This window comes from Crinia signifera, chromosome 19 (genome assembly GCF_055691185.1).
Source record: "Crinia signifera chromosome 19, ASM5569118v1, whole genome shotgun sequence".
Lineage (NCBI taxonomy): Eukaryota > Metazoa > Chordata > Amphibia > Anura > Myobatrachidae > Crinia > Crinia signifera.
The window spans coordinates 50121443-50132010 of NC_139226.1; positions in this window are offsets into that span (position 1 = coordinate 50121443).

Here is a 10568-nt window from a genome sequence, read left to right on the forward strand (position 1 = left end):
TTCTACATGTGATGTGTGCGTGTCTGTCTGCATGGGGCGTCACTGTGAGACTGAATGGGATCATCGCTGTGCTTATACTTCTTTCAGCTGTGACCACCTGTTTGCTTTAGATTATATTGCATATGTCTGTAGAACGTGATGCTAGAATTTGGATGCTAAAAATGCAGCGCTTAGCAGTTGCACAATAGCCGGCTCCTTAGCCCTTTCCATAGGGCAGAACCAAAATAAGATACAGAAGGCTTGTGAAAGTATTGCAAAATGTTAATGTAAGTGTCACATTTGTGGACCACTTATGACTTGGAACCACTATACATTTTTAAAACTGTAGCTCAAGGAGAGGGAGCACCTCCTTAGGGACCAGCTATTGATAATGGAAGTCAGTAGTGATCAATAAGGAGCTGCACCTGCCTTATCGGCGTTGTCTGGCAAGCACCACTCACAAGCTGTACTGAAACGGACGAGAGGCGGCGGGATCAATGCAAATGTTCTGGGGGTTACTGTGTCGCAATCATTGACGATTGTGGTTTGATTGGCCCACAGTGAAACCCCCCCAATGGGCCCCACTACTTGGAAGTCTGCCTCCAGCCATAGGAATCAGGTTGTAGTCTTAGCACTTGAATTATACGTATGCTTTTCTACTACAGAGGATTCTTTCTCATTCCTGTAAGGGTGTGTACACACGGTGAGATTTTGACTAGATAGTCAATCTCCTAGAACAATGATGGCTAACCTTGACATGCCAGCTGTGGTTGAACTACACATCCCAGCATGCCCTGCATGAGTTTTACTATTTGGCCATGCTAAAGCAAGGAATGCTGGGATGTGTAGTCAACAACAGCTATAGGGTCAAGTTTAGCCAAAATCTCCCTATTTTTCTCCTGCTTAGCCAGTATTGTCTAGTATAGATTGACTGTGCGGGCAATGCAATCTATGCTAAGCAATTGTGACTAGATCATAGACTATCTTTACATTATCATTGACAAAATCACTTAGTCAAAGTCTCCAGTATATCTAGTCAAAATCTCTCTCAAAATGGTCTATTAGCCAAAATCTCCCCATGTGTACACCCCTTTAGTTCAGCCAAAATCTCCCCAAGTTTTTTCCTGCTGAGTCTCTCATAGTACAACTGCAACCTTCTGAGGTTAGCAAAGTTCTCTTAAGAAAGCTTCCAAACTATTTCCCGGAGAACACATTCACTTGACCCAACTAGATCAGTGGCTAGGCCTCTTGCTTGATACCTCTTTGTTTGCTCCAGCTAGCGGTTTCTGCTAGTTGTTGCAGATGTGCTGGATCTGATGCAAGAACTAAAGGCCCCATACATTAACTTGATTTCACCTGCAGCTCCCCGGGAGGGGAAAACGCACTATTAGGCACTTAATGTGCTAAGAGCCGGGCAGGGTGAGCTGACATATAGTCAGCAGGCGGGGGACGCTGGGCATGGGGAGAGGCTGGCAGGGGCAGCGGACACATAGGTGGGGGACCGCGCATCGGGTCGGACGGGTTGTCAAAACATGCGATTGGGGCAATTTCACGGCCCAATTCATCCAAATCGGGTGAAATCGGGCCCAAAGCGCATAATGTATGGGGGCCTTTAGATGAGCACTGTAGTCGGCCAATCAGGAGATTGCTGGATTATGGGTCATAGGGTCGATTATATTAAGGTCAATAGACATTAGGTCGACCACTATTGGTCATCTGTCCACACATTGAAAAGGTTGACATGGCTGAGGCTGACACAAGTAATATGTTGACATGGAAAAGGTTAACATGAGTTTTTCACGGGTTTGTGGTGTCTATGTTGACATGGGCACAGTATTGGTGTACCGCGTCCCCTTACTTCGCTCGCCATGCTACGGTCACGGTTTCTCGCTATATTCGACACACTGTTCTATTCTCCTGCTATGTCCACTTGTATAGTAAAGTATGAGAGCACCTGTTCTCTGGGGAAAAAATGGTGAAAACCGCATGTCGCCCTTTTTTTTGTCTATTTATTGTATGTAAACCTTTTCCGTCGAAATATGGCCTGTTCGCCTATTTATTTACTGCTGACTGCATTTCAATTGCTGAACATACATTATTAGCTACATATTCTTTGTCATTGCAATACACCAGCGGTTCTCAAACTGTGGGTCCTGGCCCCCTCAGCATGGGGTCACGACTCCATGTTGATAACCATCAGATTAATGTGTCTGTGGAGGGGGGTCAGGGGATAACTCATTAAGTAAACACCCTCTGCTTCCCTCCTCCATCCACCTTTCCCCCTTTTACACCCCCTCATTACCCACTGCCTCCCTATTACAGTAGCGGTCACTTCACTTCACTGACCACATGTGGCGGCCATTTTGTGGTAACTTGCTGGGGTCCTGTAATAATTTTTATTGTCTGACGGGGTCCCCGAGCAAAATAGTTTGAGAACCCCTGCAATACACCAACAAACCAGTAGAGGTTCCCATACACAACACATTCTAGAACCCTGCTGTATTGTATAGTGGGATTCCTGCCTATGTTGTATGTAAGAGCAACACCACGTGCGAAGGTGGAAAATGCTGTCAAATTCATTTTTGTAAATCTTATTGTATACGCTGAAAGCAATTCTCCAGTCTTTAGGTGCTATACCAGATGAAAAAGACTTTTCAAAAATATAATGTAGAAGTTTTGTTACCTACTCCCCTTTGTTTCATGAGAACTTTAGGGTGTATCGGGTCCTGGTGATTTATTTGTTTTGATTTTACGAAGCCTCTTGGGATTTCTGTGTTTAATTCTGGCAGGTTCATCCCTTTTGTAGTGCCTGTAGATTCTACTGACTGCTCTGCCCTAGTAAAAACAGATGAGAAAAATGTATTTAGCAACAATTCTGCTTTATCTTCAATAATGCTACAGTACTTCCATTAGTGTTCATTAAGGAAATTTTTTTTTTACAAATGTTATTTTATCTCTTTATACTAATGTACTAGGGTACTCAGGAAGCAGCAGATCTATTTGGACAGACTTGAGTGCTCAGTAACTTGCTGCTCCTGCTGTGGAGTTGGATTTGTGGCTTTGATGCAATGCCGCAATCCACACCCCTGTTTTCGTCACTATTGGGACATGGCCAGCTTTCTGTGAGGTGCTGGCCATGCACTCAGATACTTTATCTCCACGATTAGATGCTGTGCACATGTCCCCAGCATCTAACCACCACAGAGCAGCCAGTGACAGGGGTCTACCAACTGACACACACACACACACACACACCCACACCATCCTGTGGGACAGTGCTGCCTGCAGGTGAGACAGTCCCAAAAAAAGAGAATGTCCTGCAAAATATTGGGACAGTTGAGAGGTATGCCATAGATGAAGGTGCCATTATCAAACAATGTCACTAGGTGGTGCTGCATACACTGTACCCGTCCCCATGGCTCTGCGCTGTTTTTCCACCTGCAGAGGGTTTGGAGGGGAGGATGATACTCAATTGGGGGTGATGCCTTTTGGGAGAATAGAGTTAATTTATCAGATTTCCTGCTGGCTGCACAAAAAGGCCACTTTAAGCCGTATAATATTTATTACCTGTTATTTCTATAGCGCGCACATATCTTGCAGCACTTTACAGAGAATATTTAAACAATCACATCAGTCTCTGCCCCAGTGGAGCGTACAATCTATCAGGGCTGTAGAGTCGGTAGATAAATGTTCCGACTCCTCGTACTTCTGACTCCGACTCCTGTATTAATATGCAAATGTATTTGATACATTCCTTGAAGGAAAGAAAGGCAACATACATATTATTACTACAGAAACTAGAAGCTGGGAAGCCAACAGTCTACTGTATTGAACAGTTTAAGCCAGGCATGTCAAACGTTGGCCCTCCAGATGTTTTGAAACTACACATCCCAGCAAGCTTTGCAATTGTTTTAGCATTCTCTAATAGCAATACGGTGGCAAAGCATGCTGGGATGTGTAGTTTCACAACATCTGGAGGGCCAACGTTGGACATGCCTGGTTTAAGCAAAGGACAAACACAATGAAAACAAAGTTTTATTAATTTTTTTATTAATTAATTAAATGGCTGGATAGTAGCAGTAGGCATAAACATCAGGAACTTTACCAGTTCAAAGATAAAAACCACATTATTTGGTTGTTTTGGGAACAAAAACAATAGGAAAGGTTCAGAAGTGTGGAGCATGAGTTCCGCATGCTTTGTGACGACAACAAAAATCAACGAGCCACAATCTCCGCTGGTTTGCTTGCTCGTCACTGTTCAATTCATGGACACAAGGAACGATTTCTTTACCGAATCGTTACTGGCGACGAAAAATGGTGCCTGTACATCAATATGAACCAGCTTAAGGAATGGCTTAGCCAAGGAAAACAAATGACCCCGCGAATGAAACAAGATCTTCATCCGCGTAAAAAGATGTTGTGCGTATGGTGGGAGAGCTTGGTTGAATGAATTTTTTTTTGGGTCTACACCAGGTGATTTCTACCAACGAGGTATTGAAAACCTTATTGAACATTGGAAATAAGTTGTAAACTACAAGGGAGAATACATTTAAAAGTATTGGTGCTCCAAATTGTGCGTTGCGTGCCATATAGTGAAGCATATGAAAAGCATGCTTTTTCATGGTCACTTAACGTGTTTTTGGTTTGCGGTTACGTGAGGCACTGCATGCATTGGTCTTTATTCTTACAGTAGAGAAGTCATTAATTTATAATTGTCGGAGTCGGTGCATTGTTTGCCGACCCCAACTCCAGGTACTCGAAATTGACTCCGACTCCACAGCCCTGCAATCTATGTTCCCTACCACATGTACACACACACACATAGGGCGGTATTCAATGAGCCTGATTCGCCATGTTTTTATGGCGAATTTGTGCTGTTTGGCAAATTTTTGACTAAAACGGTGAATCACCCAATGACCAGATGGCGAATACATTTGAAGGTTTTTTTTTGCCATGATTCACAGAGTAGCAATCGCTATCTTTTTATGGTGAAGTGGAATGTGAACTTTTAAAATAAAGTGTTTGGTTTTTTACATTTGGTGTAAAAAAATCAGGAATTTTATTCTGAGGAGGGGCATGCTATTTTTATTCATGTGCTGTAAGCACATGAATATATATTTTTTCGCCGCAGGAGCTCATATTCACCGGTCAGGGTGAATATGACTCGTTGAATACCGGAGCCGGCGAGGCTCCGGAACGTGGCAAATGTGCAGCGAATCCTAAACAGGATTCGCTGCACCTCTCCGGTATTCACATTGAATGCTGCCCATAGAGATTCTAGGGTTAATTTTGTTGGGATTATAATAGATACAGAAAAAAAGAAAAAAATGCTGCCGGGCACCTGGTAGTACCACCTACTACAAAGTATATGCCCCCCCCCAAAAAAGAAGAAATAGGAACCCTGCGCTTCCTATTGGGGTAGACGGAATAAATAAATGATGGTGATCTCCTTCTATGATAGACAGTTCTTGTTCCTCGAGTAAGGTTCTTCAATTTATTTCAACTCAAAAAGAAGATAGAGAAAATGTCATGGTGCAGATTTTCCTTAGACGTTCACTATACGTATAATCATAAAAAAAGGGGGTGAGGGTACTCATACCATATACAGGCCTCTCCTTTAGGCCAAGAATTTAAGCGTAGATCGGGGGTCACTTAATAAACCGGGAGTGCTTTCAATGATTCAATTAAGTGACCCCCCGATCTTAGGGCAGTAACTAATGTGAATATTGAAATATTCTCTGTAAAGTGCTGCGGAATATGTGTGTGCTATATAAATAACTGGTAGTAAATAAATCAAGTGATCAATGGTAATGCTGTTTGTAAACAGGGATTCTCACAAATCTCTCACTGAATGGATTAGCAGATGATAGCTGTCGGGTGTGCCATATGTATTTGGAATCATGCATTTGGAGTGTGACTGTAATCTACCCTTTTCCCATATGGCTTAAGTAATAGATGTAGGACAGTCTGCTTATAAAGACTTACTATAATACACAGGTTCCTGTATACATTTTCTTTTTAGTTGTCCTTTCTAATAGTTTTTTTTAATAAGTAAAATATAGTTATGTATTTTATTTATTTATATTGTAATAGTTTATTACATAGCGCAGCAAATTCCATTGCACTTTACAGTTGGAAATCGTGCTAAAACAAACTGGGTAGTTACAGACATAGATCATACCTCGCAACTTTTAAATGTTGGAACTCGGGATCTGACATGCCAAAGGCGGGGCCGGCTCAAAAAGGGGACAAGTCTTTAAGCCCGGTGATAGTGGCCACTGGCAGAGTGGACATGCTGTGGGGCAACGACCCCCATTGTATTTCAAGTTTGGGGCGTGCCCAGCACACACCTAGCAGCTGGGCAGACACTAGCTCCGTCTCTGCACTGAAGAGATGCTGTGCACAGAAGCAGAACAGCAGAGATCTCGGACTCCCCCCAAATCCCCCCCACATGGGATATTGTGACCCGCGGGCCGGTCTGTAATTAGCTGAGCTGTCCCGCTGTAATCTGGACAGTTGGAAGGTATGCATAGAGGTAGGAAGGCCCTGCTCGCAAGCTGACAATCCATCTACAAACAGTGTGTCACATCTCGAAGGTGAAGGAAAGCAATTGGTCAGATATCTTTTTTTTTTTTAATATAAGCAGCATATAGTTATTCATTTGAATAGAATGATACATCATTTGTAGTGTGATACTAATTTAAAGTATCAGAGTGTATTAATATATTTAAATATTAATACACTCTGCACATTACACAACGGAGGTAAGAATAATGACATTTAAACGTCCTAGTTACATATTTTGTTTCTGCAGCTGCTGTTATGCTATAAGTTCCAGCATGTTGGTGAAGTGTGTCATTCCCAACTAGAAAGGCTGTCGGCATTAATGTAATGATTTACATGGACACTAGGTGGTGCTGCTTTTGTACAAGCAAAAACAAGTATAATAAAATGTTTATGTTATTAAAGTTTGACAAATAACGATATGCAGTCATGTACAGACACTTCCAAGGAGAAGCCGTTCATTGACAGGCATAAATGGAAAAAACCTGGATCATACTTGCCTACCGTCAGGGCTGGATTAACGGGCCTGGAGCTGAAAATGTTCAAAGGCCTATTATGAGAAGTGGAGGAGGTGAGGCCAATGACATGTAGGTATGTGGAACACATACACTATAAGCCCCAGTGTCTGTCTCTCTATCTATGTGTAATACTCCACTGACCCTGGATCCCAATGTGGGGTGCAGACAGGCAGATCTAGCCATTTGTCACCACTGCCGAATGACAGGATCAGAATACGCAATACTCTTTGAAAAATCACCCATATACTGTAGATGCGAAACGCTTCAATTGGTCTCCTCGGAGAAATCAAGCATCCAGATGGAACACTTAGACGAGGTGAACACGGCTTCTTAAAAACCGGAGATCAATCACAGCTTGATCGGAGCACAGCACAATTGGGATGGCAGCAGCTCTTTACATCATCTCTATACCAGCTCCAGCACAGGAGAGGTAATATCCAAAGCCGGCCCAGTACGTCACCACCCGCAGCGGAGGCAGGGCACACAACACCTATTGCTCTAAAGACTGCGTCTAGTCCTACAACTATATGGACACACTCCGAAATATGGGGACATTTACCTAATTATACAGATTGCTGTCTGGATACAAGTAATAATAAACAACATCACTTTATATTAAGAATATTTAATAAGAAAGCTGATCTACCTCTTTTTTTATAGGTATGGCAATTAAACCGGTTATAACAATAATAATTTTTTTAATGATTTATATAAATGTGTTATTGCATCTGTTAATGTCAGCCTCAGAGTCATCTAGATATGTCAACACTGGCATTACAGGTTGAGTATCCCGTATCCAAAATGCTCAGGACCAGGAGAATTTTGGATAACGGATTATTCCGCATTTCAGAATATTTTAATATTTCAATGATGTATTTTGAAGTATCTTGCATTTATGTTGTATAAACACATCAAACACATGAAATGCACACAAATATATTTTATTTGTTCAAAAAACAAGGTTTCAAGAACATGAAAAAAGTTTGTGTACTATCTCAGCAGTGAATTTGAATGCCAAGCAATCATGTTCTTGCACATATATAGTGCCAGTTACATATCATGTCCTCAGTAATGCTGTTACAAATGTCCCCAGTGAATTTTTAGCAAAAAAAAAAATAATAATTTTCACTTTCTGGAATGTATGGTTTTCGGAATAATTCGGATAAGGGATATTCGGATACGGGATACTCAACCTGTACTACATTAAGAAGTAGAATTCATATATATTTTTACATAGCATGTGATAACCGGGTTGTGTGAAGCAGAATACAATTTATTCATATAGGATTAAATTTGCTTATTAGGCGCAAGGGCGGAACAATCGGTTCTCTTGTAGGACACATTAGGGTCGTTTAGTGCAGCAAGAAAAAGGCCACACGCATGCTGGTCATCTTGGACCAAATTTACCAACATGCTTGATAATGACACTATTACTGAGCATTGGGGTTACACATGACGCTTTATTTAGGCCCCATCCAATAGTGCGATATGGCCACTTTTCATCTGATTCCGAGCTTCCGGAATGAGGAAAGGGATGAAGAGGAGCCATATCACATGCATTTCCTCCATTTCCGATACAAGGCAAGTTTCCATGCTCCTCGGATTGGAGTCGCAGATCGTCATGGCTGCCATGAATATTCATCATATTCCGTGACCATGACTGGGATCGCATACAATACATTGTATGTAAAAGGACCATATACGATGTGTCGTATGCGGTCCAGCTACCCAAGAGCTGCCGGGTGAGTTGGTGGGGTATCAGATACCTCATGCTAGTGGATAGGGCCTTAAGGCATGTGACCACTGTATGTGTGGCTCGATTAAGGAAATGCTTCCACGTTTAATGCGGAACGCACGCCCACCTGCCACCCGAGTCCCTGTGCACGGCTGCGAACGGATGTGTACAAGTACAAGTTTCTCTTCGCAGTCACTTGGCGGCTGCATGGATGTACGCAAAATCAAGGTGGGCATTCACGTCCTGCGACTGCCCAAGCTGACAGGGGAACGCCTGCATTCCCACAGGCCCTCCCAGCATTTCTATGGGCGTGTCCACCATTTTAGTGGGCACACCCATAAAACGCCTGGGGGTCCACCTTAGAACGCCCACCGCCTGTCAATCAGCTGGATCTTTCATCTTGGCAGCAAAAGCCAACAACTGAACACTGCAAGCACTGCCAGGGTAAGATTAACAATGGGGCAGATAGAGCTGCGGCTCCAGGCCTCCACACAAAAATAGCCCATCATCATGGCAGCATGATGATCACCGGACACCAAAATCAAAAGTATTAAAATTGCATTCCTGTTTTACACATTTATGCAATGTTTGTACTATTATATATTCGGAGACATTGGTGGGTATAGCTTACATGGCATTAGCCTCACCTCCTCTACTATTCACAACAGGCCCTTGAATGTTTTCTGCTCAAGGCCCATTAGGCCATTCCTCCCAACATATGCAGAGTTCAAAATGGGATCATGCGTGCCTGAAAGTGGCCTAGCAAAAGGGGAGTGGCCTCATGGGATGATGCGTCCTCAGGCCACGCCCAGTTTTCCGCCCCTCTATTCCGCCTATGCGAACAGCGTCTATTCCGTTCAGGCTGTGGGGACATCCAAATGCTCCCCCCCTGCCACAGGACCGCCCCAAAATACTGGGACGGTCCTGCGAAAAACCGGACAGTTGGGAGGTATGCATTAGGCACTCAGGGGTAGATGTATGAAGCAATGATAAGGGAGGAGAAGTGATAATGTGCCTGGTACTTTATCACCGGCCAATCAGTTCCCGACTGTCCCTTTTTAAACCCAGCCTGTAACTTAACAGTCAGGAGCTGATTGGCTGGTGATAAAGTACCAGACACTTTATCACTTCTCCTCCCTTATCACTGCTTCATACATCTACCCTTAATCTGGCCAGGAACACTGTCACTTTCCTCTTTGATTTCAAGGTTTTCATGGACCTGTTAAGTCAGTCTTTGCAATTACAGCCAAATAGTAAAGTGCGCTTATCTTCCATAAACTACGCCTTCTCAAATATGCTTCACATTGCAGGAAAACCAATGGGGCTGCAGTTTAGAACAGTATTTGCAGTACATGGACAACATTAATGGGAAGTGACTGAGTAGAGGTAACTACAGTTTGTGATCCCTTAATCAGAGATAAACAAAGTAAAACTTTCTGCGAGCACAAGGTCACTCTCTGCCACGTCCTAACTTCACATTTATTTATTGTATCCAAAGGGCAAATTCCAGCCGCTCGGAAAAACAAGCCGATGTTTTCAGCAAATTCCAGCACAAATGGAGTATAAATAATGCACATTAATGTAATAAGAAATGCATATTACATTCATATTGGCACATTTTTATTCACGTACGTATAATTACTGTGTCTGCACAAGCCCAGGAAAGACCAGACTTTGTATTTTTGCATACTTTTTTATGACCCATGAATCACATCTTATTTCCGTGATGGTCGCGGGGCTGACCCTGTTTCCCAAACTGTCCAGCAGCGACT